This window comes from Notamacropus eugenii, chromosome 4 (genome assembly GCF_028372415.1).
Source record: "Notamacropus eugenii isolate mMacEug1 chromosome 4, mMacEug1.pri_v2, whole genome shotgun sequence".
Classification (NCBI taxonomy): Eukaryota; Metazoa; Chordata; class Mammalia; order Diprotodontia; family Macropodidae; genus Notamacropus; species Notamacropus eugenii.
In genome coordinates, this window is record NC_092875.1 from 314893228 (window position 1) to 314914881 (window position 21654).

Genomic DNA, 21654 nt, shown 5'->3' on the forward strand with positions numbered 1-21654 from the left:
TATGTCATCATTTCCTATTTCTGTGTCTTTGCTCAAACTATTCTCCATTTCTGAACACGTTGATTGTTTATAATTAGAGTTTTATAATTTTATACTTCTCAAAAATATGGTTAGAATAAGTTTTTTTCCATTATAATTTCAAATCATTAAAAATATATCATTACAATTTTATAAACAATAGATATAGGAACAGTAGGTTCATATTTTAGTTTTGTTTAAAAGAAATTAATATAAAATTATATAAAATATAACATAAGAATGTTGGGAACAAATAGCAGAGATGATTCTTTTTCCAGAAGACAGTGGGGAAAAAGGACATTAGTTTGATACTTTAATTTTATTTTTGCCAGACATTTTTCTTCAGTCTTAACAGGATTTGAGGGTTTTTTTTTATTTCTTTGGTATCTCCTTATCCTTCATTTTTCTTGTGCATTGATCCTTCAAACCAAGACAGCTGTGATGACAGTAAGAGGAATCCTGTATAGGGAAACATCTTTCAGTCTAGTGATATTCCCCACATGTGTTAGTGACTGTTTTTAAGCATATTTATACATACATACATATATACCTAGTACACTTGAAGCACAGTGTGCTCAGTGTATAAAACATGCTATAATAAAAAATACATAGTGTGGGATATACTATGAGAAAAATTAAGAGTTCCTTTTATCTTGAAGAGAAAATGTATTCCCCAGGGAGACGAGAATGACATGGAATTCTAATATATATATATATATATATAGAGAGAGAGAGAGAGAGAGAGAGAGACAGATAGATAGATATAGATATAGATATAGATATATACATAGATACATCAAACTACCTACATAATCATAATCCAAGATAGAGGATTACATAAGAAATGAAAGTATCAGAATTGTCCAAGGAAGATGTTGATTCATCTGTTGAATTCTATATACAAATTAAGGACAAAATTTAATACTACATCCTTCATGAAGTCATTCTTGGTCTCCTCTAACAGTATCAGCATTTTAACCTCTGCGATTTACCTTTAACTTTGTTTTGAATAACTAGGTTCCTCATCTCATATATTATTATACATTGTTACAATTTGCCTATGCATCTGATCTTTTATGTAGTAACTTCATGATAATAAGATCTCTCTTTTACTTAACACTGCCGCTCTTGTAGACCCTACCACAGGGATCTGCACATCGTGGGTATTGACTAAAATGAACTTGGAGTATCTAAGAACTTCCCCAATCAAAAAGTTCTAAAAGATGTATAGGTGTCTTCTAAAGGTTTTGAAGCAGAAAGCACAAATGATGTTTTTTCTTAGGATTTATTCATGTGCATGTATGTATTTCTAGATCACTTCCCCTTAGATTTCAGAATTTGAGTAGATTGTCCTCAAAATACATGCATTCTTTACTAACAGAGAAACTTAAAGCGGAAAAAATTAAGCATTATTATCTGAACAGGTTTTCTAGAAATGAAATAAAATATTCACTTGCAATATATAGTCTTAGTCTTCCCAAATCTATATTCAGATTTTTTTCTTTCCAATTTTTAAGGCAAAGGAAGAATGTCCCTGTAATGATTTTGAAGTATGAGCGTAACCAAAAGCCATCATAGGAAAAGAAAAGATAGCATTGACCTTGTTAGATGTGAGTTTGCTTTGAAAGTCCTCAATCATAATTCTATGAACTTCTCCATTACAAGCTCAGAATCATCTTTTCATTTGCATTTTCTTTTCTATTTATATATTTAGCCCCCAAATCCCGTATTACTCTTTGTTTCTACATCTTTTTAATCTCTCCTCTGCTTATCACAATTTCTAGTCTTCAAGCTCCTATATTCAAAGCTATGAATATTATAGAGTGTTTGGATATGATTAACATTTCATTAGGTAAGAGTGCAGTTTACTGATATTTAGTCAAATAGTAAATGTATAAAAATATTTCATATCAACATACATATATCAATCTTGTTGTAGTATTCATTTTTTTATAAGATGGGAAAGTTCACTGTCCTTAAAGCCTTCCTTTGAAATATTCTCAGTAACTTATCGATTGCTGGATAGAAAATAAAGGAAGTGCATGAAAAGAAGAGAGCTTTCTTTTCCATTTAACTTGTCTCTTTTGGTTCTTTAGTTTCTCTGTAACTACTTTCAGATTTCTGCCATAAATAATCTCTTAACATGCTGACAGAGGAGACTATCAAAAACTATTGTTTTTCCTATCTTTAGATGATTTCATTTATTATGTTCTATGATCCAGCTGCAGCAATATATTCATGCATCATCTCAGTTTTCTTCTTAAGGAAGAAAAACTCAGAAACTGTTGAAATAGTCTTACATTCCTTTTCATTATACAGCTAAGATGTTAAATGTGAAAGTTTCACATTGCTTATGGTATTGATGTTCTCCATTATACAGATGGAAGAGACTACAATTTCAGCCTAATAAGATTTTCATATGAGAAATGACCCTGTTTCTTTCAACAAAATTAAATTATGCTTCCCAAAATGAATTTTAGTAACTCTTTAAGGGAAAGAATTTTTGCATATACAAATGGATTTTAATGATATTATAACAGGATTATAAAAATGAAAAATTTATCTTGTATGTACTTATAATATTTTTGTTAGCCAAGCTACAGAAGAAATACTCAGTGATTATTGTTAATAGTTGTTGAAAATAAATGTGTAATGTGGAAACTCTAAATCAATACTTATGTATCAACGTATACACATATGTTTGTATATTTCATTTATCATTTGTATTTTGGTAATAACAGTAATTTGTTTTAGACTGATTTCTCATTCAGTTCTCCCTGCCCACAAGATAAACTCTTATTTTTGAATTATTTCCAGAGACTAGTCAAGTAGACTATTACAGGAAGACCATAACTGGAGAGATGCAGGGTTAAATGGGACGTATATACCAACCAGCTCTTTCGGTTTATGTATTTTACAATGTAATACATTACACTTGTTGGAAAAATTTCATTTCAAAGGAAACTGAAGTCATTATACTCATCTATAGTGAATGTACTTCCTGGTAGGAAAAGACAGAAAACAAGTTGACATGAATATCTACACACAAATAAACCCACAAAATATACTAAGCAATGGACTACTACAATCACAAAACAACATGAACAGCAATGAGACCCAGTATACCGTCTCTAAGAGCCTACAAAAAGACAAGACAACTCTCTATTCTGAATGATTCAGTCATAGATCAGAATATGGAGCTGTATTTATCTCTATACCTGATGGATCCATCAGTTCATCAAGTTGCATCCCCTGATGATGTATGCGGCAGTCCATCCATTTCATACCATCTTTTTTGATATTTGTTTTCATGACCCTTTAATTCCCCACAGGAGGCCTACCCAATATTCCAAGGGGTTTGTGGATTGATAGTTAGAATATTGGTGGAGGACAAGTTCGATTTTTTTCTCAGATATCCTTCATTTTCATCATATGACTGGCCCATTTTGTTCTGAGTCTACATATTTTTGGTGATTTCTTTTATTATTCTGTGAAATCCTTCAAATGTATTTCATGGAAGTCTATTCATATCCCATCTCCTCATTGCCTTTGTTGCCCTTTGAATGACCCTCAACTGTAATTTTTTTGAAGAGAGTAGTGTTCTATGATTTAGTAATACATTACGTTTGGAAAAATATTATTTAAACAATGGGCCCTTGTTCAACAGAAATGTTTGATATTATAAAATGTGTTTTTGCTGTACTCAGAAAAAATAGTGTTGCATCAGTCAGACAAGTTAATTTGTAAATAACATTGAATGTTTTATTTTCATAATGATATAGAAGGTAAAAAATAGCATTAAAACATTATATTTAACAAATTTTCATTCAAATCTAGATATTTTAAATATTTTTTTACTATTATGTTTGACGAGTTAAATACATTATTGTAAGGATTTCAGAACATATACTCTGATAGAGCAGCGTGGTTACTAATTTGCCCAAATCCTATATGATCTGATAACAAGTGGCAAATATTAGACTATGTTACTCTTTCTGTATTGGATACAAATATTAAATGGATTTGTCAGGTACCCCAAGGATGGAATAAAGAAGGAGAGCCTATATCCATATAGAAAAATTTTATTTCTTCAGAAATGAGGGTAACTGAAGGATCATTTTATCTATATTCACATGAGATGCCAATTCATTTTTTCCTTAACTCACTTATTTCCTTATATCTCTTGCTCAAGTGGATTTATGTCCAATGGTAACTATTACAAGTTGCAATTAGAATCAGAATTCCAGAGGTGTCAGAAATCTTAGAACTTTCAGACACAGAGGGATTTTGACGACATTACAACAAAAATTTATACATGGAGAGGAAAAAAGTAAAAGGGGTTTTTTCATTCCCCCCAAGTTTAGCAAGAAATATCATTTTATGGAATACTGAGCAACCTTATCTTTCTGGATTCATGATGTGAACAACATTAAAGACCAACAAAAATACCGCCATTAAAATAATTTCAATCTATACATCAGTATCATTTGCAGAGGATAAAATCATAATGTAAGTCTATAAATAATTCAATAAGACTCAAATTAAAATGCATGATTTCATAATATTTTTTTCATTTTTTAAAATTTATTTATTTTTAGTTTTCAACATTCATTTTCAAAAGATTTTGAATTCCAAATTTTCTCACCATCTCTCCCCACCACTGACTCCAAGACAGCTTGCATTCTGATGATCACTTTCCTCAAACTGCCCTCCCTGCTATCACACCCTCCTATCTGTCTTCCCTATAACCTCTATTTTCTTGTAGGGCAAGATAGATTTCTATACCCCATTGCCTGAATATCTTATTTCCCAGTTGCAAGTAAAAACAATTTTTTAATATTTGTTTTTAGCACTTTGAGTTCCAAATTCTCTCCATTCCTTCCTCCTCACTCATCCCCACTGATAAGGCAAGCAATATAGATTATACATGTGTAGTTATGCAAAACGCTTCCATTAACAGCTATATTATGAAAGACTATATTTCCCTCTATTCTATCCTGATCGCCCCCATTAATTCTATTTTCTCTTTTGACCATATCCCTCCTCAAAAGTGTTTACTTTTAATTACCCACTCCTCCCATTTATCTCTATTTTAGCATCCCCCCAGCATCCAATTATCACTTTCCCTGCTACTTGCCTGTAGTGTAAGATAGATTTTCATACCAAATTGAGTGTGCATATTATTCCCTCCTTAAGTCAAATGTGATGAGAATAAGGTTCACTCCTTCCCTATCACCACCATCCTCCATTTAAAAAGCTATTTCTTGCCTCTTTTATGTGAGATAATTTGCCCCATTCTATTTCTCCCTATCTTCTTCCAATATGTTCCTCTCTCATTCCTTAGTTTTATTTTTTTAGATATTATCCCTACCTATTCCACTCACCCTATGCCCTCTGTCTATATGTATATAGTCCCTCCAACCACCCTAATACTGAGAAAAGTCTCAAGAGTTAAAAATATGATCTTTCCATGTAGGAATGTAAACGGTTCAACTCAGTAAGTCCCTTATGATTTCTCTTTCCTACATACCTTTTCATGCTTCTCTTGATTGTTGTGTTTAAAAGTTCAATTTTCCACTTAGCTCTGGTCCTTTCAACAAGAATGTTTGAAAATCCTTTATTGCATTGAATAATGATTTTTCCCCTAAAGTATTATACTCTGTTTTGCTGGGTAGGTGATTCTTGGTTTTAATCCTAGCTCCTTTGACCTCTGGAATATCACATCCCAAGCTCTGTGATCCCTTAATGCAGAAGTTGCTAGATCATACATTATCCTGATTGTATTTCCACAATACTTAAATTGTTTCTGGCTGCTTGCAATATTTTCTCCTTGACCAGGGAGCTCTGGAATTTGACTACAATGTTCCTAGGAATTTTTCTTTGGGGACATCTTTCAAGAGGTGATTTGTGGATCCTTTCAAAGTCTATTTTACTTTCTGGTTCTACAAAATCAGGGTAGGTATCCTTGATAACTTTTTGAAAAATGAAGTCTGGCCTCTTTATGCAGTCATAGCTTTCAGGTATTCCAGGTATTTCAGGTATTGCAATAATTTTTTTAATTATTTTAAATAATTATTCCAATAATTTCAAATTATTAATGTTTAAATTGTCTCTCCTGAACCTTTTTCCCAGGTCAGTTAGTTTTTTCCAATGAGATATTTCACATTTGCTGCCATGGGCTCCTCTTCCCCAGGCTCTTCCTCTGCAGACTTCTCCAACCCTCCACTGCCCTGGGGCTGAGACCCAACCACTCTACTTTCTTACACAGGTCCCACAGATTTTTTCCACTTACCTTACGATTTGTACTTGGCATTTTGGGGTTGTGAAGTCTGGAAAACATCACAGTTGCCCGAGATTCAGTCTCCACAAGGCCTGTTCAGATCTGGTCTGTGCCGGCATGGCTCACACTGGACTATGCTCTGCTCACAGTGCTGTGCATAGACACTTCCCAGCAACATTCCAGGCTGTCTCAGGCTATAGATTTGCTTCATTGCATCATTCTGTGGGTTCTGCTGCTCCAGAATTTGTTCAGTCATTTTTTATAGATATTTGTCTGGGTGGGTTTAGGGAGAGAGCACTAGCAATTCCATGCTGTTACTCCACCATCTTGGTTCTGCCCTCCCCTCCCCGTAACCTTTTTTTCTTTAAAGCAAAGTGAGGATGGCGAGAAATGTTTGCAACATTGGAAAGAATGAGTCCAAAATTTAAAATTTGAGAAGGTAAAGTTCTGTAGGTAACAGATTAGCCTCATGCCCTTGCAGATTTTTTGTTTGTTTGTTCCTTTTTTTTTTTTTTTTTTTTGACACTACTCCTTTTTGTTCTCCTTTAACCTGACTGACCTCTCTTTCTCAGGCTCCCTTTATCCTTGTCATATTAATTAGTGATGGTTATCCCTCAAAGTACTTGCTTAGGTCTTCCCTTCTTACTCTATATTATCAAAATAGATGATCTCATCAGCTACCACATGTTCAATTCCTTTTTCATACTGGTGATTTTTAGATCCATATGTCCAGTCCTTTTCTCCTCTGAACTTCCATATCACATCACCAATTATATTTAGACTTCCTGAACTGGATACATCTTAGCCATGTTAAACTCAATTTGTCCTTACAACTCATATTTCCTCTAAAATCTTTCCCCTTTTGACATTTGTAAAATACTACACTCCCAGCAATTCAGGATTTTTATCTTAGCAGCATCCTCAAATTAGTATTCTCCCTCAGCCAGCATATCTAATCCATTGCCTGTTTATGTTGCTTTTTATTTCCACAACATTATCGTCACATATGATACCTTCTCTCCTCCCACACAGCCACTCTCATAGTTCAGACCTTCATTACCTCTTGTCTGGTTTATTTCAGTATGCATATAAATGATTTCCTTGCCTCAGATCTAACCTTACTCCAGTCCATCTTCCACTCAGCTATCAACATGACTTTTACTTTTTTTTGAACATTTAATGAATGATTATTCAATTTAATGGAATCAGTACAAGACCCCATTTCACTATTCACACTCTTTGATGATTTTTAAAAATTTTTCTTCAGCAACTTTCAAATAAAGTAAAATTTAGATATGTTTTACTTATATTTACCTTCAACCATTTTATTCATATAAATTGATCTGTGACACTCAAAAGAATTAGTTTTGTTGTTCTTCTTGGTCAGTCATTTTCAACTCTTCATGACCCCATGGACCACTACTTTTCTAAAGTATAGATCTGCCCCTGTCACTAGCAGAAAATTACACATTCAAATTAAAAAATGCCAGTAACTCCATATTTCTTCTAGGATCAAATTTATTTGTAATATTTCCCTCTTCTACCTTTCCAGTCATTTTACCTTCCACTCCTTTCTACACACTTTGGGAAGTTAAACAGATTTATCATCTATTTCTCCATCTCATATCTCTATATGTAATGACTATTCATTATGCTTTGAATACTATCCCTCATTACTTCTTCCTCTTCCTTTCTCTGTATTCTTTCAAGCAAGTTTTCAAATCTCATTTTCTGCAACAGGTTTGTTTTTTCTGCTACAGCTAACTGTAGTGCCATGCCCTATGAGATTATCCCCCCCTTTATTCTGAATATATCTTTTTATATATTTGTTTATATTTTCTCTCCCCCCTCCCCTGCAATATAATGTGATCTCCTTCATGGCTACAATTATTTTTATAGCTTCCTTTGTATCCTCAGCACTTATTAAAATATCTGGTTCATATTAGGTATCTAATAAATGAATTTTAATTGAATGATGGACTGATTTAATTTAATTGCAGAAGAATTACTAGTTACAAGATACAGTAAGACAAAAATAATATCTTAAAAGTAAATTTATTTTATTTTAAGAGACATTAAAACATCTAGTTGATATATATATATATATATATATACACATACATACATACATACATATATATATGTATGTATGTATAAATATGCTTAAAAACAGTCACTAACACATGTGGGGAATATCACTAGACTGAAAGATGTTTCCCTATACAGGATTCCTCTTACTGTCATCACAGCTGTCTTGGTTTGAAGGATCAATGCACAAGAAAAATGAAGGATAAGGAGATACCAAAGAAATAAAAAAAACCCTCAAATCCTGTTAAGACTGAAGAAAAATGTCTGGCAAAAATAAAATTAAAGTATCAAACTAATGTCCTTTTTCCCCACTGTCTTCTGGAAAAAGAATCATCTCTGCTATTTGTTCCCAACATTCTTATGTTATATTTTATATAATTTTATATTAATTTCTTTTAAACAAAACTAAAATACGAACCTACTGTTCCTATATCTATTGTTTATAAAATTGTAATGATATATTTTTAATGATTTGAAATTATAATGGAAAAAAACTTATTCTAACCATATTTTTGAGAAGTATAAAATTATAAAACTCTAATTATAAACAACTACAAATCTTTTCTGTGTTATATTTTGAAAGAAATACATGAAATAATTAAGACTTCCTGTTTTCAATAATTTGCACATTTAATATTAATTAGTAATAAAATAAATTTTGCACTTTTTTTTCCCCAAAGGGTATTTTAGTGAAATAAGTTCTCTTTTAAGATATTTGGCAAAATATAATAATCATGTATAAAACTGATTTTTCTTTTAGATATTTTTGTTTGAAAAAATAGTTGAAATATTTGGTTTAACACAAGATACAGTTTTAGAGTTGGTTCTTTTCCAAGTTTATTTTTTTATTTTGAATTAAAACCAGAATAAAATGCTCAGATAAATGTATGGTGGAAAATAATGGGAGAAATTTACTGATGCTCTTGCTGAGAGAAGAAAATTCATATAAAATAACCACCTAACCAGTTGAGAAAATAAATAGCTAGTTAAAATGTAAAAAATATTAACTTTTTTTTTTACTGGTGAATAACACATACTGCATTATATTTGACCATGTACTTAAAGTTCATATGCATATATTGATTAGTTTTTGACAATGTTTTCTAACCTTTTTAAAGAAAAAAAATTTCTTCAGATATGACTTCCCTCTTCTACCACTGACATCTCAATTCTACTCTCATGGAAATTTTTGTTTGACCACTTTGTCAAAAAGGTTTTAGGAATGTCTACCATATAAAAGGGTCATCTAGATGGCTTAGTGAATACAATACTAAGCCGGCAGTCAGAAAAGTCTGAGTTCAAATCTGGTCTCATACACTTATTTGTTTTGTGACTCTGGGCAGCTAAATTAATCTCTGTTTGCATTAATCCACTTGGAAAGGAAATGGGAAACAAATTCAGTATCCTTGCAGAGAAAACCCCAAGAACAGCATGGTCTCTGGGGCCACAAAAAGTCTGACAAGAGCAAACAACAAAAATCTTTGGAAAGGTGTTTTGGTGTGTGTGTGTGTGTGTGTGTGTGTGTGTGTGTGTGCTTGTGTGTGTGTGTGTTGTGAGTATATGTGTGTTTAAATTAAATTTTGTTCTGGCACCACAATAGAGGGAATTTTGGGGAATAGAAAATCTGATTTCTTAGGAGAAACAGGCAAAGGCTGGGGTCAAATAATCTCCTGATTGCCTTTCAGTTTAGTGCCTCTCCATGACTCTAGGCTTTGTTCCAGCTCACTAGAAGATGTCAGAAAGGAGCAATTAGTGGTCATTCTGCCTCCCCCGCAGACTTTACGTCATGAGAGACCAGATAGCCTTTGTACTTTTTGCCTAGTTCGATTTCCCAGAGGCTCAGCGACCACAATACCCTCTGAATCCCTGTGGTCTGACCTGAAGTATATTTCTCAAGCACTGAAAGTCAAATGAGTTAAAAACTTCAGGTGAGTATCGATGTAAAGGTGTAAATTGAGGCTTCAGCATGTGTGTGTGTGTGTGTGTGTGTGTGTGTGTGTGTGTTTAGGGAGAGGAAGAAGTAACAGAAATCCAACCCACTTTGTCTACTTTCTTTTTCTAGATCACTATTATGTTGTTATCTGAGAATAAATTAATTAATTCCTGAAGTTCTTCTGATGTTCTCCTCTCTCTCTGTCTCTCTGTCTCTCTGTCTCTCTCTCTCTCTCTCACACACACACACACACACACACACACACACAGACACTCATCTGAGACACTTGACAAAAAGAACTCTGGGCTTTCTCATCACCTATTTCCGGGCTTCCTTGAACTACAGCTTCAAGTTGACAGAAAGTCTCCATGCTGGGGAGTTCCATCCTAACCTTCCTCTCTGGGTAAGATTTTGAGTAAAGACTTCAAATGTCTGTGAGCAGCTACAAGTTAGGTAGAGAAAGTTAGGTAGAAAGTTAAGAAGAGTTTTGTCTCTTCTTGACCCAAGTCTTTTAGTAAATACTAATATGTATGTGTGTGTGTGTGTATATATATATATATATATATATATATATATATATATATACACATATATACATATGTATATATACTCAATAAATCACTTATTGGTATATATACAATAATCACTTATTGGAGTAGTTTTAACATTTTTCTTGTATGGGGGGGAAGGTAATTAAGTTTTTCCTCCCCACTTTTCATCCCTTCCTTCAGGTTTGGGCACTAGCTGACTTTCACCTAGACCAGGTATGGGAAACCTGAAGCCATGAGACCACTGAATCAAAACTTCACAGAACAAATTCTCTTAAGAAAAGAATTTGTTCTGTAGAACTTGGACTCAGTTAAATGGCCACACCTAAGGATCTAGAAGGCCACATGTGGCCTTGAGGCCACCAAGCTCACTAACCCTGACTAGATGGTCAATCCTACTAATGCATTCAAATTATTATAAAAGAAACTATAGGGCTTTGACCCAGATAAAGTAAATAGAATGAAGCAAACTGAGAGAACTGCCTCTCCCATTAACAAAGGTCCAAGACCAAGGCAGGTATGTAGCATAGTGGGTAGAGAGTGAGGCCTGGAGTCAGGAAGACCTGAGTTCCAATCTCACTTACTGTGCAGCTCTGGGCAAGTCACTTAACCTTTTTTGCCTCAGTTTCCTCATCTATTACATGAGTTGGTGAAAGAAATCACAAACCATTTCAGTGTCTTTGCAAAAACAACAACAGCCAAAACAACAAACACAGAAAGCTTCTCAATGGTGTTATGAAGGGTGACTGAAACAACTGAACAACAACAAGAAAATCTACATAAGCAGCAGAGAATGTGTCATCTGGAAAGTGTATGATTTTCTTTAAAAAGATGAACTGTCCTATCTAGAAGTTTACTCTATTTTTTTTCAGTGAAGCCTCTTTTATCCATATATGAAAATCACTTAACATCCATCAAAAGATAATGAAAGAAACAAATTTGTTCTGTTGGTAAAAAGTGATGACACCTAAAGAACATGAGGGTTCTGATTGTTTGCATCACCTTACATTGCCAAGAGAAAGTCTTGATGGCCTTAGATGCTTTATGTAAACTTTACTTAAAAATTCTGGGGAAGTATTTAGAAATATTTAAGGGATAAGCTCTAATGGGTTACAGATTGCAATAGTGCAGGAAATATCCAAATCAATAAGATAGCACATCTATTTGAATAATTCATATAAAGAAAACATAAAAGTGTAAATATTTATCCTACAAATCCTAAATATAATGTTCTTAATATTTATTCAACCACTTTGGATTCCAAATTCTTTCATCTCATAAAAAGGCCGACAAAATAATCATATTAAACATGGAATTTTTCTGTTTCACTCTCACCAGATCCACCATTTTACAATTTTGATAGTCTCAACGTACAAGTGATCAAACTGATTTTCAATAACAGACTAGAGCATTCACTTAGTGGTAAAATAAATCATGCCCTATGTGAGGCAGAAAGCATTTTGATGGCCAACAAAAATGCGTAAGACATTTGTAAAACTTACTGGATCAGTAAGAAAATACTCAATTAGCAAAAATTGAAAGGAACTCATTGGTTAAATCTACGTTTTCTAATCTTTTCATTTATACAGATTTTAAAAATGAGTACAATAGGATGTAAAGGCAGGAATTCTTTTATCTCCATCTTTGCATCTCCAGCACCTAGCATAATTTTTGGCACAAACTGGTCCTTAGACATTTGTTGAGTGACACGGGAAATGCATGTGCCTCGATGATGGTGATGATGATAATGATGATGAAGATGAGGAGGATATTGAAGATGATAGCTAGCATTTATAGAAAGCAAAACTGGTGCACAGAGAAGTTATCTTGTCCATGGTCACACAACTAATAAGTGTCTAAGGAAAGATTTGAATCCTGGTCAATCTGACTTCAGTACAGCACTCAATCCATAACTTTGCAGCTACCTTAACACCTGACCATCATATTATTGAGAAAACAGAAAAAAAAAATAACTGTGATGTTTATAATTCTTGTAATTATCTAGTTTTCCCAGTTTCAGGTCTTGGCTCTGCCATTTAATGGCCCCAATAAGTTCTGTTTCCTCATTTGTAAAGAGACAGAATTCGTTTAGGTTCTTTCTAAAATCCCTTAAATTCAAAAATTCTATTATTCTAACTGCAACAACTCTTAAATAACTCTAGGTACAAATCCATTTAAGTTGTATTTATAGAAAAGTGTGTGAGTGAGGAAAAGATGAGTGGAAGCCACCTGTGAATCCAGATGAAATCATCCCTTAATCATTTCTACTTTCCTAAAGGAATCCAGATTGCTCCCTATGCTTATTACCCTCATCCCCATCAATTAGGGAACTAGTTTCATTCTAAACTATTTGCAGCTGTACATTAATTATTTACTTGGATAATTAAAATATCACAATAATATATACCCCCTGAAGCTTCAAGGAGGCAGTTTTAAAACAAATAAAAGGATGTTCTTCTTAACACAGCAGGTAGTAAACATATGGGCCTCATTACACCAAGAGCTTGTACAAGCAGATAATATAAGCAGGTTCAAGAAGGATTTTGCTACTTTCTTCATCTACAATAGACTATAAAAATGAACAGGGACCATCCCCAAGAGTGAGGAACTACCATGCTTATCCACAAAATATTTCTTAATACCACTACAAGGGTCATGATATTTTATTTGATTTTCAGATTCAGCATAATATTTCTTGTATATGCTAATTGTTCATTACTTAATGGGACCTATTTTAGGACTCTATGTAATATCAAGCAAAACTTGAAATGACATTCAAAAGAGTTAATAGTTTTATAAGGTTTGTTTTGAAGGAAGGAAATGAGTGGAAAAACACTATATAATAGAAATATAAAAATGGACAGATTTTACCCTTCTTAAATTTGCACTCTAATGTAATGGAAAGGATGTATTGCATGTCTGAGATGAAATTTTTGCAAATTCTTTTCATCTGATGATGTTCCAGGGTAGGGTTTTGATGAAAACTAAAGATTTATTCTGTTTTTAATGTAAATATTTCTTAATATAGAATGACATTTGATATTCTATGGGAACTGTGGCTATTATCCAAATTACACTTTGAGTCAAAGGACCTGAATTTTAGTCTCAGGAATATAATTTATTTCCACTGTGACCTTTGAGAAACAAATTCACTTTATATCACAGTTTAGTTTTACTTGAAGCATTGGATATTTGATGGTAAATGTAATGTCCCCATTGAGATTTTTCATTTAAAGATAAACATCCCAATTTCTTGAACATATTTTCATATGGTTCTCAGTACTCTGAGCATCCTCTTTCTTCGTAAGCATAACTATCATGTGTGAGAATCTTTCCCAAAATGTGATGACTAAAATGAAGTGCACTGAAACTGGTCTGATCAGCAACATTCTTGATAAAATTATGCTATGTCACCTAGAAGTAAACTTAAAATTTTTATTTAATTAGGTTTTTTTTTTGTTTTCAACATTCACTTCCATAAGATTTTGAGTTCCAAATTTTCTCCCCATCTCTCCCACCCTCCACTCCAAGAGAGCACACATTCTGATTATCCATTCTCCCAATCTGCCCTCTCTTCTGTCACCCCCATTTTCATGTCCTTTCCCCTCTATTTCTTGTAGGACAAGATACATTTTTATACCTCACTGACTGTATGTATTATTTTTCCACTTGCATGTAAAAACAATTTTTAATTTCTCCTCTCCCTTCCTCCCTCCCTACCAACCCCCACTGAGAAGGCAAACAATTTGATATAGGTTATATATGTGTAGTCATGCAAATCACTCCAATAACTTTCATCTTGTAAAAAACTAAATATATTTCCCTCCATCCTATCCTGTCCACATTTATTCTATTCTGTCTTTTTACCCTGTCCCTCCTCAAAAGTGTTTACTTCTGGGAGTGAAGCAAAGATGGCAGAATAGAAGCTGGGACTTGCTACAACTCTCCTCCCAAATCTAGCCAAATTCCTGTAAAAATGACTCTAAACAAATTCTGGAGCTGTAAAACCCACAGACTGATGGTGTGAAGCAAATCTCCAACCCAAGATAGCCTGGAAAATTGATTGGCAGGGTCTATTGCACTAGACTGGCAGCAAACCACAGTCCAGCGTGGGACAGCAGGACAGATAGGACCTTAGTCGGCCTGGGGAGACTGCATAACTGGCACCTGTGATGATTCCCAGATTTCACAGTCCCAAAATGCCAAGGACAAATTGGAAGGTCAGTGGGAAAAAAATGTAGAAACTGTAAAAGAGTGGAGTGGTCCAGTCCCAGCCTTGGGATGGTGGAGAGGATGGGAAGTCTGCAGCAGCTGCAGTAGCAGAAGGGGCAATGGCAGTAGGTGTTTCTGGAGTTCCAGGCCCACAGATTGTGGTGGGGATGAAGTGGCTCACAGTACATCTCTCCACCCCAATGAGAAGAAGAGAAGTACCTTGACCAAAAGCTCAAAACTCAAGTAAATGACTGGCGAAATAAGCAAAAACTGGAAAAAGAATCAGACTACAGAAGAACAAAATACACAAACAGAAGGAAACAACAAAGTCAAAGCTCTTACATCCAACACCTCCAAGAAAAAATGTTAATTGGTCTCATGCCATGGAAGAGCTCAAAAAAGGATTTTGAAAATCAAGTAAGAGAAGTAGAGGAAAAAATGAGAAGAGAAATGAGAGTGATGCAAGAAAATCATGAAAAACAAATCAACTACTTGTTAAAAGGGACCCCAGAAAATGAAGAAAATAACACCTTAAAAAACAGACTAACCCAAATGTTAAAGAGATTCAAAAACCCAATGAGGAGAAGAATGTCTTAAAAATCGTAATTAGCCAGATGGAAAGGAGGTCCAAAAGCTCACTGAAGAAAATAATTCCTTGAAGATTAGAATGGAGGAGATGGAAGCTAATGACATTATGAAAAATCAAGAAATTATAACAAAATGATAAGAATAAAAAAAATAGCAGACAATGTGAAAAATCTCATTGGAAAAACAACTGACCTGGAAAATAGATCCAGGAGAGATCTCTGGATTTAAAACTTGTTGGATGTCCTGAAAGCCATGATGAACAAAAATGCCTAGACATCATCTTTCACGAAATGATAAAGGAAAACTGCCCCAATATTCTAGAACCAGAGGGTAAAATAAATAATGAAAGAATCTACCATTCAACTCCTGAAATAGATCTGAAAAGAAAAACTCCTAGGAATATTGTAGCCAAATTCCAGAATTCCCAGTTCCAGGAAAGAATATTGCAAGCAGACAGAAAGAAATAATTTGAGTATCATGGAAACACAATCAGGATAGCACAACATCTAGCAACTTCTACATTAAGGGACTGAAGGTCCGGGAATATGATATTCCAGAGGTCAAAGAAGCTAGGATTAGAACCAAGAATCACCTACCTAGTTAAACTAAGTACTATACCTCAGGGAAAAATTGATCGTTCAATGAAATAGAGGACTTTTAAACTTTTTTTTGGTGAAAAGATTAGAACTGAATAGAAAATTTGACTTTCAAACACGAGAATCAAGAAAACATGAAAAGGTAAACAGGAAAAGAAATCAAAAGGAATTTACTAAAGTTGAACTCTGTACATTCCAAAGTGGAAAGATAACCCTTGAGATTTTTCTCAGTATTAGGGCAGTTGGAATGATTTTATGTACAAACATACATATGAATGTATGTATACATACATACATATATACTTATATGCATGTATAGATGTATATGTACATATATATTTATATATTTGTGTGCACATTTATGCTTATATTTATGTATGTGTGTGTGTATATATATATATATATGAATAGAAAGAGAGAGACAGACAGACAGACACAGACACAGAGACAGAGGGCACAGAATGAGTTGAATATGAAAGTATAATATCTAAAAAATAAAATTGAAGGCTGAGAGAGGAGTATGTATATTGGAAGAAGGAGATAGGGAGACTAGTATGGGTAAATTATCTCTCACATAAAAGAGACAATTTTTGCCAATTCTGCTTTTTAAGGCATTCTTCTCCTCATTGGTTTTTTTGGATCTCTTTTGCCTTTTGAGTTAGTCTGTTTTTTAAATGTGTTCTTTTCCTCAACATTTTTGAGTCCCTTTTAGCAAGTGCTTGACTCATATTTCATGATTTTCTTGCTTCACACTCATATTTCTTCCCAATTTTTCCTCTATTTCTCTTACTTGATTTTCAAAATCCTTTTTGAGCTCTTCTTTGTCCTGAGAACAATTCATATTTTTCTTGGAGGCTTTGGATGGAGGAGCTTTGACATGTTGTTTTTTTCTGTTTGTATATTTTGTTCTTCCTTATCACTAAAGTAAAACTCCATAGTCTGATTCTTTTTCCAGCTTTTGCCTATTTCCCCAGCCATTTACTTGACTTTTGAACTCTTTATCAAGGTAGTCTTCTGTTTCCAGTAGGGGTGGGGGTATGTACTTCCAGCCATTCTATTCCCCAAATTCTGTGGGCCTACAGCTCCATAAACAGCCATTGCTGCTACTGCTGTTATGGCCACAGTGTCCTCCCCTGCCCCTTCTACCACACTGGGGCTTGGCCCAGAGGGCACCACTCTCTCACACAGGTTAGATATTTTTTCCACTGACCTTCCAAGTTGTCCTTAGAATTTTGGAGTCAAGAAGTCTCACAACTGCCACAACTGCCATCAATTCAGTCCCCCAAAGGCCTGTTCAAGCCCACTGGTGCAGCTCATATTGGACTGTGCTCCACTCCCAGTTCAGAATGGTAGATGCTTCCCATTCACATTTCAGTCTGTCTTGGGCTGGAGATTTGTTTCACAGCATTATTCTTTGGGTTCTGCAGCTCAAAAATTTGTCTAGTCATTTTTACAGGTATTTGCCAGGGTTTGTGGGACACCTCAAGCAAATCCCTGCTTTTACTCCACCCTCTTGTCTCCACCTCCCAACAATTAAAATTTTAAAGTTAAAAGAAATTAAAAATCTTAATTTTAAAACATATATTGTTTTAAGTCCACTAAAACACATATCTTTTTCAGGGCCACACCATCTTTTAGCCAGTCAACTCAAGCTCATGGAAGTGTAGTAGATCACTCTTCATTATAACTTATTCAAAACAATAAGAGACACCATTTATTCATTTAAGAAAAGCATGTTTGCTATGTATTCCACATGCTATTAACCAAACAAGTTGTGGTATATGATTGTGATGGAATCTTACTGTGCTGTAAGACATAATAGGCAGAATCATTTCAGAAAAAAATCCAGAAAGACTTCTATGAGCTAAAGCAAAGTAAAAAAATCAGGACAACATTTTACACAGTAACAATAATATTGTAAAATGATCAACTCTGAAAAAATTAGCTATTTGTATCAGTACAAAGATCCAAGACAATTATGAAAGACCTATGATAAAAATGCTATCCATCTGCAAAGAAAGAACTGATTGAATCTGAATGCAGATAGAAGCATACTTTCTTTTTATTCATTTTTCTCATGTTTTGTCTTTGTTTTCTTTTACAACATGAATAATGTGGAAATACATTTTGTATGATGGCGCATTTAAAACTTTCATCAAACTGCTTGCCTTCTTAATAGGGGGGAAGGAGAGGAAGAATTAGAAACTTAAAAATGTTTTTTTTTTTCAAAACGCAAAAATCAAGGTCTTTATTTCAAAATCTGAGTTATGGTTGACCCCTTTACCAAGTGCCAATGGTCACTTGCCACACCCGTAGCAAGTTGTCTGTGTATCCAGCAAAAAGAGTCTGGCCATCAGCAGACCAGGCTAAGGAGGTGCACTGGGGAGGCTCAGCCTTGCTGCTGGGACTGATCACTTCCTGCTTAAGTTCATCCACAATAATTTTGCCCTAGAGGGCAGATCTTGATGCTAGGCCCAGTGGCAGCACAGAGCCAGTAGCGACTGGGGCTGAAGCAGAGGGCATTGATTATGTCACCACCATCCAGAGTATAGAGGTGCTTACCCTCATTGAGGTCCCACAGCATTGCCTGACCATCCTTGCCTCCAGAGGCACAGAGAGAGCCATCAGAAGAAACCATAACTGTGTTAAGGTAGCCTGTGTGGCCAATGTGGTTTGTCTTCAGTTTGCAGTTGGCGAAGTTCCAGACCTTCACCAGCTTGTCCCAGCCACAGGAGACAATGATGGGGTTGCTGCTATTGGGTGAAAAACGGACACAGGACACCCACTCTGAGTGGCTCTCATCCTGTACAGTGTATTTACAGACACCCAGGGTATTCCACAGCTTGATAGTCTTATCCCGCGAACCAGAGACAATCTGGCAGTTGTCGGAAGAGAAGGCTACACTCAGCACATCCTTGGTGTGACCAACAAAGCGCCTGGTGGTAGTGCCAGTTGTGAGATCTCATAGTCTTAGAGTGCCATCCCAGGAGCCTGAGAGTGCAAATTGGCCATCAGAGGAAATGACCACATCACTAACAAAATGTGACTGACCTCTGAGGGCACGCTGGAGGATCCTATAGTTTGTCTCATCTCTGGTAAGTTTCCACATGATAATAGTATTATCTCGGGAGGCAGACAGGATCATGTCGGGGAACTGGGGAGTCGTGGCGATCTGGGTCACCCAGACATTGTGGCCTTTAAGGGTACCCTGGAGGGTCATATGTTTAGTCATGATGGTGAGACTTCAGGGGATCACTCCAGGAGAAAGGATGGATCCAGATTGTATGGAGAGAGTTCACCGGCTCTCCTTCACGCCAGCAGGCCAGCAAGAAAAGAGCTCAAAAATGTTTTTTTTTTTTTAAATGAAGATTAAAATTGGTTTTATATGCAATTGGAAAAATAAAATATTTTAAAAATAATATCTGAAATACACACACACACACACACACACACACACATATACAGAGAGAGAGAGAGAGAGAGAGAGAGAGAGAGAGAGAAAGAGAAAGAGAGAGAGAGAGAGAGAGAAAGCACTATTTATGAAAGAATCAGTAGTATTGTAGGAAAAATTTTAAACAAGGCTGTGACTCTCTTGCCATAATGGTGCCCAGAATATTTAAGTTCAACCCTAATAAGAGAATCACAGAAATTAAAAGTTTTAACTGACCTCATTGTCTACTTAATCTAAACCAGATATTTTTTTTTAAATGTTCCTTTTGATATTTAAGTAAACATCCTGAATTCTCAAACCTGTTATTCAATGCCATTTATATATCTCTACAATAGGGAAACACTCTCCCTATCAATATTGTTTCAAACAGTTCTCTCCTATGAACTGTCTATTTTAGTTCTATTGGTCTACCTAGATATTCTGTTCATTTTCTCATATCTAAAACTTGGTTTTCATTTTATTCCCTTAGGATTTTTCTCTGTCATACACCCACCAATATTTTCCAACCCTTTTCATTATACTGATTTTTATATTATTTCTTTTCTATTCACTCAGACCCTAGATTTCAAGAAATCATATTTCATAATCCAAGTGTTTCAGAGAAAGGCCATATATGCTTCCATGACCTGATTTTCGTGAGGGTAAGCAGATGCAGGACTTGTAAAAAAAGAAATTTCTTGGTGACTTAACAAGTAGAAACAATTCCAATAAGGAGAAAAAGGATACAGTGTTCATCTAAAGAAATCAATGTGGCTATACCAGGAGATGATTGACTAATCAGAAGATGGAGAATGAATACAAAAACTTTCAAATTCATGAAAGAATAGTGTCGGGGACTACCACTAAAAAGGATAATGTTCCTGGGGTTACAAAACTTAATTTAAAAAATATTTTACAGCTATTCTGGGGAATGAGGAATGTTGAAGGAGCACCATAATTTAAGGAGTCTGAAATGGTGATAATGCACAAGGAAAATGCAGAACTTCTGAATTCCAATTCTGTTTATGTTTTACCTTTATACAAAGAGTGATATATTTTCGCTAAAATAAACCAAACAAAAATGGCTAATAGTGTTAATAATCAAAAAAGTAGGCAAATGTCTCCTTTTGAGCCCTTAAAGAGTAAAAAAATACAGATCAGGAAAAACGCTAAAGTGTTCCATATTTTAGAGAGAGAGAGAGAGAGAGAGAGAGAGAGAGAGGACTCAAGAGTAAATATTAAATACCAATAATCTGGACATAGACAATTATGAAAAATCTAGAAAATATTCTCAATGACATATGCAATGAACATCAAGAAACTGAAGTGGTGATATGAAAGAATCAAAATGATTTCAGGAAATATATGTCCTTCCAGACTAATGTCCTCTCTTATTTTGACAGATCCACTCATCAAGTAGTCAATAAATGAACACTTTACTTATCACACATTTTTGTGTCAGATGCTGTGATAAGGAATGGCATATAAAGAAAAAAGTCATATAATTTACTAATATTTTAGCAAAACATTTAGCAAAGTACTTCACATTATTCTGAGGGTAAAGATGTGGATTAAGAAATAGTGCAATTATGTGGATAAAGTATCAGATAAATAGTTAATTTCAAAATAATATATAAGTTACTTGAATTGAAAGTCATAGTGTTATTTATTAAATAATAAGTGTTTAATTCAATCAGTCAGTAATACTAAGTCCCTAATATGTGTTTGACACTGTGCTAAACGCTTGTGATACAAAGAGAAACTGTGCTCTCAAGCAACTCACAGACTAATAGGGGAGACAACTTGCAAAGAACAGTAGATAAACAAGAATTCAGGACAATTTTGGTGGGAAGAGGGAGCAACACAGGACTGGACCAAGCATTAATGGTATTAGGAAAAGCATCCAATTGAAGATAGAATTTTAGCAGGAAGTTGAAAAAAGCCAGAAAGCCTGGAATGAG

At 34.6% G+C, this 21654-nt stretch overlaps 1 pseudogene; it reads right to left on the reverse strand.

Annotated features, from left to right (window-relative positions):
* Window positions 1-18513: 18513 nt before the first annotated feature.
* On the reverse strand, window positions 18514-19501 carry LOC140498454 (small ribosomal subunit protein RACK1-like; annotated as a pseudogene).
* Between the last annotated feature and the right edge of the window lie 2153 nt (window positions 19502-21654).